This window comes from Triturus cristatus, chromosome 8 (genome assembly GCF_964204655.1).
Source record: "Triturus cristatus chromosome 8, aTriCri1.1, whole genome shotgun sequence".
Taxonomy (NCBI): domain Eukaryota; kingdom Metazoa; phylum Chordata; class Amphibia; order Caudata; family Salamandridae; genus Triturus; species Triturus cristatus.
In genome coordinates this window covers 1,612,617,821-1,612,632,387 of record NC_140591.1, presented here as the reverse complement: position 1 = coordinate 1,612,632,387, position 14,567 = coordinate 1,612,617,821, and the positions used below count along the sequence as shown (strand labels likewise).

The window sequence follows — 14,567 nt, the reverse complement described above, 5'->3', positions numbered from 1 at the left end:
GTATTTACTACATATAACATAACAACAGGTGTATTTGTAAAGCGCACGATTACCCGTAGGTGTCCTGGCGCTGAATAACAGATGTTTATTGTTACCCAACTCAATGGTACTCATTTTATCGACCTCAGATGGATGAAAGGCTGTGACCATGAGGTCGAACACAACCCCTGCAGTGGCTGCTTTAGTCCTCTGAGCCACCAACCCGTACACACCTGCACTGCACAGCATCGTATATGCTACCTGTGTGTTCAACTGCGCTGCCAGCTCATAACTGAGTACATATCTGCACGGTACAGAATATTTGCTACCTGTGAATGCACCTGCACTGCTCGCCAACAGCCTGTACCTGAGTACACATCTCCACTGCACAGTATCATATCCGCTACCTGTCTGTGCACCTGCACTGCTCGCCGCCAGCCAGTGACCGAGTACACATCTGCACTGCACAGCATCATATCCGCTACCTGTGTGTGCACTGGCACTGCTTGCCGCCAGCCAGTGCCAAAGTACACATCTGCACTGCACAGCATCATATCCGCTACCTGTGTGTGCAACTGCGCTGCCAGCTCATAACTGAGTACATATCTGCACGGTACAGAATATTTGCTACCTGTGAATGCACCTGCACTGCTCGCCAACAGCCTGTACCTGAGTACACATCTCCACTGCACAGCATCATATCTGCTACCCGTGTACCTCTAAAGGGTTAACCCCTGGGGGACGCCGCCCTGTCCTTCCAGTGCATGCATCTGCACGCTTTGTCAGCCACTGCCCGCGTCCACGAATGTACAATCCGCGACACTACAGCTCCTACCTGCCATCTTCTCGGCGCTTCTGCCGACATACTGCCGCTTCATGCGTGGGCGCCGTCACTGCTGATGCGCCCTCGGGTCTCGAGCAGACAAAAGACGCTTTTCATTAGTTCTCCATTCCCTCTCTTGTGTGGAAAACATTGGTGAACCCGGATGACCCCGCGGGAGCGCGCCCTGGACGGGTGCCCGGCAGCCGCCTAGGGTCAGCAGTGTTAGGGGCTGATTGTTCCCAGGGCGAGCGACCTCACCCGGCAGCTCCCGGGGCAGGCTCCGGGCAGGGACCACATGCAGGCCGGATGCAGGCCGTCCCCCGTCGGAGGAGACTGAATGCACAACTAGCAACGTGGTCTGGGCTGAGCCGGGGAGCATCACTGCACGTGCACACACCACATGCAGCCGTATACACCCTGGTCTGAGCCAGAGAGCACCACTGGACGTGCACACGCCACATGCAGCCGCGGTACACCCTGGCCTGAGCCAGGGAGCACCACTGAGCGGGCACAGAGCACGTGCAGCCGCGGTACACCCTGGCCTGAGCAGAGAGCACCACTGAGCGGGCACAGAGCACATGCAGCCGTGTACACCCTGGCCTGAGTACCACTGAGCGGGCACAAAGGACGTGCAGCCGCGGTACACCCTGGCCTGAGCCGGGGAGCACCACTGATCGGGCACAGAGGACGTGCAGCCGCGGTACACCCTGGCCTGAGCAGAGAGCACCACTGAGCGGGCCCAGAGCAGGTGCAGCCGCGGTACACCCTGGCCTGAGCAGAGAGCACCACTGAGCGGGCACAGAGCACATGCAGCCGTGTACACCCTGGTCTGAGCCAGAGAGCACCACAGGACATGCACACACCACGTGCATCCGCGGTACACCCTGGCCTGAGCTGGGGAGCACCACTGGGCGGGCACAGAGCACGTGCAGCCGCGGTACACCCTGGTCTGAGCCAAAGAGCACCACTCGACGTGCATACACCACATGCAGCTGTGGTACACTCTGGTCTGAGCTGAGAGCATCACTTGAGGTGCACTAACCACGTGCAGCCGTGTACACCCTGGTCTGAGCAAGAGATCACCACTGGACGTGCATACGCCAAACCCCGCTGTGCTATATACCACTGGACGTGCACATACCACGTGCAGCCCAGCCGCCCAACGCCCATTGGGCTCAAAAGGGCTTCAGCACCTCCCCCCCCACACCCGTCGTGTGTGTCAGCCCGGCTGAGACAGCTTCCCAGGCACACACAGCCGCACCTGAGTACTTCACAGGTCCTTAAAAGACCATTTACTTGATAACATGGCTTTGTTGCGTTTTCACCCCTTCTTAGAGCCCTGCATCTTCACTCTGCATTTTGCTGAAAGAATCAGCCCCCACATGCATCCGCGGTACACCCTGACCAGACACCATATGCAGCCATGGTACACCCTAAGCAGACACCACATGCATACGCAGTACATCCTGAACAGACACCATATGCAGCCATGGTAAACCATGAGAAAAACACCACATGCAGCTGTGGTGCACCCTGAGCAGACACCACATGCATCCGCGGTACACCCTGACCAGACACCACATGCAGCTGTGGTGCACCCTGAGCAGACACCACATGCAACCGTGATACACCCTGAGCAGACACCACATGCTGCCGGGGGTACACGCTGAGCAGACACCACATGCTGCCGGGGGTACACGCTGAGCAGACACCACATGCTGCCGGGGGTACACGCTGAGCAGACACCACATGCTGCCGGGGGTACACGCTGGGCAGACACCACATGCAGTCACGGTACACCCTGAGCAGACACCACATTCAGCCTGGTACAACCTGAGCATAAACCACTTGCAGCCGTGGTGCACCCTGAGCAGACACCACATTCAGCCGTGGTACAAACTGAGCAGACACCACATGCAGCCACGGTACACCCTGGGAAGATTCCACATGCAGCCATGGTACACCCTGAGCAGACACCACATGCAGCCACGGTACACCCTGGGAAGATTCCACATGCAGCCATGGTACACCCTGAGCAGACACCACATGCAGCTGTGATACTCCCTGGGCGGGCGCCACATGCTGCCACTGGACACTCTGAGCAGACACCACATGCAGCCATGATACACCCTGAGACGACACATGCAGCCGTCGTACACCCTGAGCAAACACCCCATGCCATGCAGCTGTGGTACACCCTGAGCAGACACCAGATGCAGCCGCCCTACACCCTAAGCAGGCACATGCAGCCGTGGTACACCCTGAGCACACACCACATGCAGTCGTGGCATACCCTGAGCAGACACCACATGCAACTGCGGTACACCCTGACCAGACACCATATGCAGCCATGGTACACCCTAAGCAGACACCACATGCATACGCAGTACATCCTGAACAGACACCATATGCAGCCATGGTAAACCATGAGAAAAACACCACATGCAGCTGTGGTGCACCCTGAGCAGACACCACATGCTGCCGGGGGTACACGCTGGGCAGACACCACATGCAGCCATGGTACACCCTGAGCAGACACCACATGCAGCTGTGATACTCCCTGGGCGGGCGCCACATGCTGCCACTGGACACTCTGAGCAGACACCACATGCCTCCGCGGTGCACCCTGAGCAAACACCCCATGCCATGCAGCTGTGGTACACCCTGAGCAGACACCAGATGCAGCCGCCCTACACCCTAAGCAGGCACATGCAGCAGTGGCATACCCTGAGCAGACACCACATGCAACTGCGGTACACCCTGAGCAGACACCACATGCAGCTGCAGTACACCCTGAGCAGACGCCACATGCAGCTGTGGTACTCCCTGAGCAGACACCACATGCAGCTGTCGTACTCCCTGAGCAGACACCACATGCAGCCGTGGTACACCCTGAGCAGACACCACATGCAGCTGCGGTGCACCCTGAGCAGACACCACAGGTAGTTGTGTCATACCCTGAGCAGACACCACATTCAGCCGCGGTACATCCTGAGCAGAAATCACATGCATCCGCATTGCACCCTGAGAAGACACCACATGCAGCTGTGGTACACCCTGAGCAGACACCACATGCAGCTGTGGTAGAAACTGAGCAGACACCACCTGCAACTGTGATACTCCCTGAGAAGACACCACATGCAGCCGTTGGACACTCTGAGCAGACACCACATGCCTTTGTGGTGCACCCTGAGCAGACACCACATGCAACTGTGGTACACTCTGAGCAGACACCACATGCAGCTGCGCTACACCATGAGCGGACACCACATGTAGCCCCGGTACACCCCGAGCAGACACCACATGCAGCCGCGGTGCCCCCTGAGCAGACACCACATGCAGCAGTGGTCCATCCTGAGCAGACACCACATGCAACTGTGATACACCCTGGGCAGACGCCACATGCAGCCGCTGAACACTCTGAGTAGACACCACATGCATTCACGGTGCACCCTGAGAAGACACCACATGCAACTGTGGTACACCCTGAGCGGACACCACATGCAGCCATGGTACACCCTGACACGACACATGCAGCCGCCGTACACCCTGAGCAAACACCACATGCCATGCAGCTGTGGTACACCCTGAGCAGACACCAGAAACAGCCACCCTACACCGTGAGCAGACACATGCAGCCGTGGTACACCCTGAGCACACACCACATGCAGTCGTGGCATACCCTGAGCAGACACCACGTGCATCCGCGGTACACCCTGAGCAGACACCATATGCAGCCATGGCACACCCTGAGCAGGCACCACATGCAACCGTGATTTACCCTGAAGAGACACCACATGCAGCCGCGGTACACCCTGAGCAGACACCACATGCAGTAGTGGCATACCCTGAACAGACACCACATTCAGCCGCGGTACACCCTGAGCAGCCACATGCAGCTGTGGTACACCCTGAGCAGACACCGCATGCAGCCGTGGTACACCCTGAGCAGATACCACATGCAGCCGTGGTACACCCTGAGCAAACACCACATGCAGCCACTCCACACCCTGAGCAGACACCACATGCAGCCGTGGTACACCCTGAGTAGACACCACATGCAGCTGCAGTATACCCTGAGCAGACACCATATGCAGCTGTGGTACTCCCTGAGCAGACACCACATGCAGCTGTAGTACATACTGAGCAGACACCACATGCAGCCATGGTAAACCATGAGAAAAACACCACATGCAGCTGTGGTGCACCCTGAGCAGACACCACATGCTGCCGGGGGTACACGCTGGGCAGACACCACATGCAGCCATGGTACACCCTGAGCAGACACCACATGCAACTGTGCTACACCCTGAGCAGACACCACATGCAGCTGTGATACTCCCTGGGCGGGTGCCACATGCTGCCACTGGACACTCTGAGCAGACACCACATGCCTCCGCGGTGCACCCTGAGCAAACACCACATGCAGCCATGATACACCCTGAGCAGACACATGCAGCCTCAGTACACCCTGAGCAAACACCACATGCCATGCAGCTGTGGTACACCCTGAGCAGACACCAGATGCAGCCGCCCTACACCCTAAGCAGGCACATGCAGCAGTGGTACACCCTGAGCAGACACCAGATGCAGCCGCCCTACACCCTAAGCAGGCACATGCAGCAGTGGCATACCCTGAGCAGACACCACATGCAACTGCGGTACACCCTGAGCAGACACCACATGCAGCTGCAGTACACCCTGAGCAGACGCCACATGCAGCTGTGGTACTCCCTGAGCAGACACCACATGCAGCTGTCGTACTCCCTGAGCAGACACCACATGCAGCCGTGGTACACCCTGAGCAGACACCACATGCAGCTGCGGTGCACCCTGAGCAGACACCACAGGTAGTTGTGTCATACCCTGAGCAGACACCACATTCAGCCGCGGTACATCCTGAGCAGAAACCACATGCATCCGCATTGCACCCTGAGAAGACACCACATGCAGCTGTGGTACACCCTGAGCAGACACCACATGCAGCTGTGGTAGAAACTGAGCAGACACCACCTGCAACTGTGATACTCCCTGAGAAGACACCACATGCAGCCGTTGGACACTCTGAGCAGACACCACATGCCTTTGTGGTGCACCCTGAGCAGACACCACATGCAACTGTGGTACACTCTGAGCAGACACCACATGCAGCTGCGCTACACCATGAGCGGACACCACATGTAGCCCCGGTACACCCCGAGCAGACACCACATGCAGCCGCGGTGCCCCCTGAGCAGACACCACATGCAGCAGTGGTCCATCCTGAGCAGACACCACATGCAACTGTGATACACCCTGGGCAGACGCCACATGCAGCCGCTGAACACTCTGAGTAGACACCACATGCATTCACGGTGCACCCTGAGAAGACACCACATGCAACTGTGGTACACCCTGAGCGGACACCACATGCAGCCATGGTACACCCTGACACGACACATGCAGCCGCCGTACACCCTGAGCAAACACCACATGCCATGCAGCTGTGGTACACCCTGAGCAGACACCAGAAACAGCCACCCTACACCGTGAGCAGACACATGCAGCCGTGGTACACCCTGAGCACACACCACATGCAGTCGTGGCATACCCTGAGCAGACACCACATGCATCCGCGGTACACCCTGAGCAGACACCATATGCAGCCATGGCACACCCTGAGCAGGCACCACATGCAACCGTGATTTACCCTGAAGAGACACCACATGCAGCCGCGGTACACCCTGAGCAGACACCACATGCAGTAGTGGCATACCCTGAACAGACACCACATTCAGCCGCGGTACACCCTGAGCAGCCACATGCAGCTGTGGTACACCCTGAGCAGACACCGCATGCAGCCGTGGTACACCCTGAGCAGATACCACATGCAGCCGTGGTACACCCTGAGCAAACACCACATGCAGCCACTCCACACCCTGAGCAGACACCACATGCAGCCGTGGTACACCCTGAGTAGACACCACATGCAGCTGCAGTATACCCTGAGCAGACACCATATGCAGCTGTGGTACTCCCTGAGCAGACACCACATGCAGCTGTAGTACATACTGAGCAGACACCACATGCAGCCATGGCACACCATGAACAGACACCACTTGTAGCCGAGGTACACCCTGAGCAGACACCGCATGCAGCTGCAGTACATCCTGAGCAGACACCACATGCAGCTGTGGTACACCCTGAGCAGACACCACATGCAGCCGCGGTACACCCTGAGCAGACACCACATGCACCTGCGGTACACCCTGAGCAGGCACCACATGCAGCCACGGTACACCCTGAGCAGACACCACATGCAGCCACGATGCACCCTGAGCAGACACCACATGCAGCCACGGTACACCCTGAGCAGGCACCACATGCAGCCACGGTACACCCTGAGCAGACACCACATGCAGCCACGATGCACCCTGAGCAGACACCACATGCAGCCACGGTACACCCTGAGCAAGCAGACACCACATGCATCCGCGGTACACCCTGAGCTGACACCACATGCATTCGCGATACACCGTGAGCAGACACCACATGCAGCCGCAGAGCACCCTGAGCAGACACCAGATGCAGCTGCGGTACACCTTGAGCAGACACCACATGCAGGCGTGGTACACCCTGAGCAGACACCAACTGCAGCTGCGGTACACCCTGAGCAGACACCACATGCAGGCGTGGTACACCCTGAGAAGAAACCAACTGCAGCTGCGGTACACCCCTCCCGCCGGAGGCAGGGCATGCACGCATCAGCGAGGCTAGGAAGGGCATGGGGTGGTGCCATAAACATGAAGTGGGCACTAACAGTATTATAGATAGTCCCCGCGGTCCCGAAGGTATTGCCATGCATAAACTCTGCAATGGAGGCAGCGGATGGATGAATGGGTGGGTGGATGGAAGGGTGGATGAATGAATGGGTGGGTGGATGGAAGGAAGGGTGGGTGGATGGATAGATGGATGGAAGAGAGGATGGGTGTGTGGGTGGGTGGATGCGATGGATGGATGGGGTGGATGGATGGAAGGGTGGATGAATGGGTGGGTGGGTGGAAGGAAGGATGGGTGGGTGGATGGATGGAAGGGAGGATGGATGGGTGGGTGGATGCGATGGATGGAAGGGTGTATGAAAGTGTGGATGGATGGGATGGATGGGATGGATGGAAGGGTGGATGGATGGGGTGGATGGACGAAAGGGTCGAAGGATGGGATGGATGGTTTACTTTGTATGTGTGGGTGGATGGCTAGAGAGAGATGGGCGGGTAAGTGTCTGGGGGATGGGTCTGTGGGTGGATAGGGCGTGGCTACATGGCTTGGTGGAACGTATGGATGCAATGAGGGCGAGGCTGCTCGCATATACATTCTGTGTCCGTGCAGGTGGACGGATGTGCTGTATCGACGGATTTATATGACGTTACACCTTTAAATCGTAAAAGGTGCACATTACATGCCGCGTACATACAGCCTCAAAACGTGCACCTACGTGTATGATATCTTGGCGCTATACAGAGCCCCTGAAATAAACCAAACAACGCACATGGCCGGTGATGGCACGCCCACTGGCAGCGTGCACGTCATGGCCGGGCACTCCCTCCTGCACGAGCCCCCTGGCACCTCATTGAGGCCGTATGAGCGGTGAAGGAGGCGCTGTACCACAGCCTGCCTCCGCTCCACGCGCCCAAGATGGTTCACATGTAGCCATAGGAAGGTGTGTATGGTGGGAGCGCGTGCGTGCACACGCGACCACGACCCCCTGTCTGCGCTAGATGTACTAGCGTTCGAGACCCCGCCCTGCCATGTGCCTAGACGCCGCACCTGTACGTGTGTACACGCACTGAGGGCTCCTCGGCTGAAGTACTTGCGCCCACATTTCCGTGCGCGCCCTGGTCCGTACCCCTTCAACCCAACAGCCCCTTTGGGGGTACTTTGCAGTTTTTGGGGCGGAGGAGGGTGGGCAATGTACACACGCGCCGCCCCTGACCAAACACCCCCCCCCTGCCTCCCCCCCCCGCCCCTCCAAGCAGAACAAAGGAGAGTCCTCGGCACGCAGTCTGTGGTGTCAGCCACCCATCCCTCACCTCTAGAAGGGGGTTCTCTCGCTTCACCCCGCCGCTCCCAGCAGCCACGCCGCGCGGTGTGAACCCCAGTTCTCTGTGGTTGCGGGCGGTGTGGAAAGGCGCTGAGCATGGGGTCTCCGTGGTGATGTCACCGTTTAAATGGGCAGCGCCCGCCTTGCGATGGGGATGGAGACAGTGGAGGGTCTCGACGCACCCCCCCCCCCCTCATGCATCTAGTCCCCGAGTTTACAGATCGAGGGGCGTTCAGCTTGGACGCGACCCCCTCTTTGCAAAAGAGACCCCCAGCCCCTCTATCCCACCAGGAGGCGCCAAGGGGGCCTCGGAGTCGTCTTCTTGGCACGGAGCGGGAGGGAGGGGCGCAGTGTGCTGTAATGGAAAGGGGCGCAGAGACAAAGGACCGGGGCCTGGAGCGCCCCTGGCCGAGCTGTGCGGCTGGAAAGAGAACGTGGGGGCCCAGCCCCCCCCCCCCCCCAGTCCGAGCTGTGCAGGCTGCAGATGAGCCTGGGGAGGGCAGGTTGAGACCTCCACACAGGCACGAGCTGTGCGGCTACCAGGGAAACTGTGGGGCAACAAAGAGGATGTGGCTGGGGCGGACGGGGGGTGATCTGGGGGTCCTTCGGCTGAGCAGTGCGGGCTACAGGGGAGCCTGGGGAGGGCGGGTGGAGAGTAGACCTCCACCCCTGCCTGAGCTGTGGGGCCAGGGAGCGGTGCGGCTGCAGAGAGGATGTGGGGGGTAGGGTGGATGGAGTGAGATCTGGGGGTCCAAGACTCGAGCTGTGCAGGATGCAAAGAGAAACATGGGGCCAAAACTCACCCTGACCCCAGGAATACCGAGTGAACTGCGGGGGAGTGAGCTAACCCCCCCCCCCCCCCCTTAGCTGTGCCGCTGCCTTAGGGCCCCAGCACCACCCCCACCCCCGCCTCCCCCGAGCTGCCTAGGGATTCAAGTCCCCTATCCGAGCTGGGTGATCTGCAGCTGAGGGCCGAACCCCTCAGTGAGAGACTGGGGGCCACAGCTCCCCAGCAGCGAGGTATGCAGAGCACCCCGGAGGAGCTCACAACTCTGTCCCTGGGGACGGTTAGAGGAACAAGTGCCAGGCTCAGAAGGACTCATTCACTTCACCCAGACTGAGCGCCCCCCCGCCTCCCCCAACTCAGACTACACTCGCCCTTTTGTCGCTCTCCCACCCGCTCATTTCACGCATGATTCTCTGCAACAGGCGCGCAACCCACTGAGCTTCCTACGGCTGACCTGCGCTTTAGAGATCCCACCACCGAGCTTACATTAAACTATTCCAACCTCACCTACCCATTCAACTATCCCCCGCTTAGCTAACTATGCAGCTATCCCTCCCTTACTACCCATGCAGCTAGCCCTTCCTTACATACCTATGCGGCTATCCCTCCCTAACCTACCCATGCAGCTATCCCTACCCATGCAGCTATCCCTCCTTTAACTATCAGTGTAGCCATCTGTTCCCTACCTACCCACTGAACTATCCCATCTTTACCTACCCATTTAGCTAGCCCACCCTTACCTACCGATTCGATAATCCCACTCTTACCTACCTATTCAACTATCCCACCCTTACGTATCCCGAGATAGACCACCCTTACCTACCCATGCAGTTATCCGTCGCTGAAATACCCACTGAAGTATCACATCTTTACTACACTTTGTGCTATCCCACCCTGACCTACCCATTCACCTATTCCTCCCTCACTCACCCACTGAGTTAGCCTATCTGTACCTACCCATTGACCGAGCCCACTCCTACCAACGTATTGAGCCAGCCCACCCATACCTACCCATTCAGCTACCCTTCCTTTACTCAATGAATTAGACCATCCATACCTACCCATTAACCTAGCCCACTCTTGCCAACCCATTCAATTATCCTATCCTTACCTACCCATTCAGCTATACCACCCTTACATATCCACTGAGCTAGCCTACCCTTACCTACCCACTGGGCTATCCCATCCTTGCCTACCCATTCAGATATCCCCCTTATGTATTGACTGAGCTATACCACCTTAACCTACCCATTCAGCTAGCCCTCCATTACTCACCCAGTGAGCTATCCCACCCTTACCTACCCGTTCAGCTATCCCACCCTTACTTATCCACTGAGCTAGTCTACCTCTACCTACCCATTCAAATATCCCCCATGTGTATCCACTAATCCATACCACCCTTACCTACCCATTCAGCTAGCCCACCCTTACTCCCTCTGAGCTATCCCACCCTTACCTACCCGTTCAGCTATCCCACCCTTACACATCCACTGGGCAAGCCTATCCTAACCTACCCATTCCGCTACCCCACCCTTACACATCCACTGGGCAAGCCTATCCTAACCTACCCATTCAGCTATCCCACCCTTACTCACCCACTGAGTTAACCTACCCTCACCTGCCCATTCAGCTGTCACATTCTTACTCACCCAGTGAGCTATCCCATCCTTACCTACCCATTAGCTCAGCTATCCCACCCTTACTCACCCACTGAGCTATCGCCCCTTACCTACCCGTTCGGCTATCCCACCCTTACTCACCCACTGAGTTATCGCCCCTTACCTACCCATTCAGCTATCCCACCCTTACTCACCCAATGTTCTAGCCCACCCTTATGTCCCCGTTCACCTATCCCACCCTTACTCACCCACTGATCTATCCCACCCTTACTTATCCACTGAGCAAGCCCATCCTTTACCACAAACTGAACGATTCACTTTTAGCTACCCATTGAACTAGCCCACAGTCACTTACTCATTGTGCTATCCCACCCTTACCCACCCATTGATCTACAGCAGACTTCCCTACTCACTGAACTTGTCCACTCTTACCCACCGAAATATTCACCCTTTTTACCCACAGAGCTATCCTTTCCTACCCTCTGAGTTTTTCCACCCTCAGTCACCCACTGAACTTGCTTACCCTTTATTAATCACTGCGCTGGTGCACATTTACTAACCTACCCTCTTGTCTCTGCCCTGCCCTCACCACTGAGCTAGCCCACCCTTACCTACCCATAGACGTCTTCTCTTTGACTGGATGTTTTTATCGGGGTGCTAGCCTCTCTCCCAGAGGCGAGGCACTCAGGGTTGACACCTTTATTTTGGACTGCCTGATTCTAACACGGAACGAGGCGCAGGCCTTCGAGGCGCCTCAGTGCCTTCTAACGGGCCGCCTCGTCCTCCCTCAGAAGGCCCCATGGCCACCTGACAAGCGCCCTCCACGCTCAAGTCTCGGAATAAAGGGGATATTGCTATCAGGACGCCCCTCAAAGGCGAGAGGCAGGAGGGGAAAGAAATAGTGCAGCCCAGCCCTCACTTACATGTGCCTCGGGGGTCCGCAGGAAGGTGGCCCTGGCGCCCTCATCCGGAGAACAATCCAGTGTGGGTGGATCCGTCCGTCGACCCTCACATCCCTCGGTGCAGGTAGTCACGGGGCAGGTGGCAACGGCCTGGTCGATGGAAGCAGATTTAGAGGACAGCCTCGCGCAGGCAGCCCCTCTCCAGGCAGCCTCGCGCAGGCAGCCCCTCTCCAGGCAGCCTCGCGCAGACAGACCCTCCGCTTTGCGCAGGCAGACCCTCAGACGGCCTCGCGCAGACTCCAGCTCTCCAGGCAGCCTCGCGCAGGCAGACCCTCTTCAGACGGCCTCACGCGGGCAGACCCTCTCCAGGCAGCCTCGCGCAGGCAGCCCCTCTCCAGGCAGCTTCGCGCAGGCAGCCCCTCTCCAGGCAGCCTCGCGCAGGCAGCCCCTCCGCTTTGCGCAGGCAGACCCTCAGACGGCCTCACGCGGGCAGACCCACCCCCAGCAATATCCCTGTGGAGGTGGTGCAGGCTTCCCAGATGCGCAAATCCTGTGCAGGAAGGTCCGGTTCAGGCACCCCTGCCTGGTGCAGAAGGTACGCGAGCAGGCATTCACTGTAGCTATAATGCATGCAGTTCGGTTGTGTGCAACACCAGCACACGTTGGTCACACTGCCACTGTGCAGGCATCTCCGGTGCACCCGGCTGTTTCTAGGAACAATCCCCGCGTAGGCACCTTCATTGCAGTTGATGTGGGCAGCCCCCGTGCAGGCACCTCCCGTGCTGCTGATGGGGCCTCCTCTGTGCAGGCAGCTGCCGTGCTGCTGATGGGGCTGCCTCTGTGCATGCAGCTCCTGTGGCGATGCTGTGGCTCGCCCCGGTGCAGGCAGCTCCTGTGGTAATGCTGTGGCTAGCCCCGGTGCAGGCAGCTCCTGTGGCGATGCTGTGGGGCAGCCCTGGTGCAGGCAGTGCCGTCGCAGACAGCTCCTTTGCAGACACACGAGGAAGGCAGGCGGCTGCTTCAGCACAGGGTCCGGCTCAGGCTCCCCGTGGGGGTATGTGAGGCCCTCCCTGGGATCAGGGGCAGCTCCGGAGCTGCGGCATCCAGCGGGGTGAAGCCGGAGACCATGTAGCGCCTGCAGGTGTGTGGAGTGACAGCCCCTGGTCCTGCCTGCGGCCGGGTCTAGGACTCCATCCTTCTCCTGCAGCCTGTGATGACGAAGTGCCGGCTCCAGTGACGCGTATGCAGATGCCAGGTGTGCCCCTGCGCCCCTCCGGGTGTCCGCCACCCCGGTACAGATTCACCGAGAGACCGCTCTGTGAGTTGCTCCAAGACGCCGGGCCTCTGTGCACTGGAGCCCGAGAGGCTCTCGGAGCAGCTGAAAGCGGATCCTCCCCCTGCCCCACCTCCCCCTGCCCGCCGCCTCCCTCCCCTACCTCATCTGGGTAATTTATTCCGCTCCCCGGGAGGAAAACGAGGCAGAGAGCCCCTCGTTTCAGGATCGAATCCAAGACAAAACATGGAAAAACTACAGCTGTGGTGGAGAGAGAGAGAGAGCGAGGAATAAAGAGAGCGAGATTGAGAGAAAGAGAGAGAGACAGAGAGACAGAGAGAGAGAGACAATGGTGTGGGGGGTGGGGGCTAGATACAGAGGAGGGAGAGATGGAGAGAAGTGAGAGAGGAGGAGAGAGCGAGGAATAAAGAGAGAGAGAGAGGACAACGGGGGAGCTAGAGACAGAGGAGAGAGAGAGAAGAGAGAGAGGAGAGGTGAAGAGAACGAGGAATAAAGAGAGACAGAGACAGGACAGTCGTGGTGGGGGCAGAGACAGAGGAGACAGATATATAGAGAAGAGAGAGAGGAGAGGCGGAGAGAGCGGGGAATAAAGAGAGAGAGAGAGACAACTATGGGGGAGCTAGAGACCGAGGAGAGAGAGAGAAGAGAGAGAGAGACAGGAGTATGGGGCAGAGCTAGAGACAGAAAAGAGAGAGAGGTAGAAGAGAGAGCGGAGAGGAGTGGCTAGAGACAGAGGAGGGAGAGATGGAGAGAAGAGAGAGAGGAGGAGAGAGTGAGGAATAAAGAGAGAGAGAGGACAATGGGGAAGCTAGAGACAGAGGAGAGAGAAGATGGAGAGGAGAGGTGGGGAGAGCGAGGAATAAAGAGAGAGAGACAGGACAATGGTGGGGGGAGCTAGAGAGAGAGGAGAGAGAGAGGAGAGGAGAGGTGGAGAGAGGGAGATAAAGAGAGCGAGACAGACAGAGAGAGGGAGAGGAGAGGTAGAGAGAGCGAGGAATAAAGAGAGAGAGAGAGAGACAGGACAATGGTGGGAGCTAGAGACAGAGGGGAGAGAGAAAGAGAGGAGAGATGGAGAGAGCAAGGAAT

General features: G+C 58.1%; 1 protein-coding gene across 1 annotated transcript in view; it reads right to left on the bottom strand.

Annotated features, from left to right (window-relative positions):
* The window catches only part of DCHS1 (dachsous cadherin-related 1), a 357,645-nt gene extending 344,096 nt beyond the window's left edge, over positions 1–13,549 (bottom strand). Inside the window, exon 1 of the mRNA XM_085623531.1 lies at positions 12,209–13,549. The gene's annotated coding sequence lies outside the window, so the exon portion shown is untranslated. The remainder of the gene's footprint in view (positions 1–12,208) is intronic.
* Positions 13,550–14,567: the final 1,018 nt, after the last annotated feature.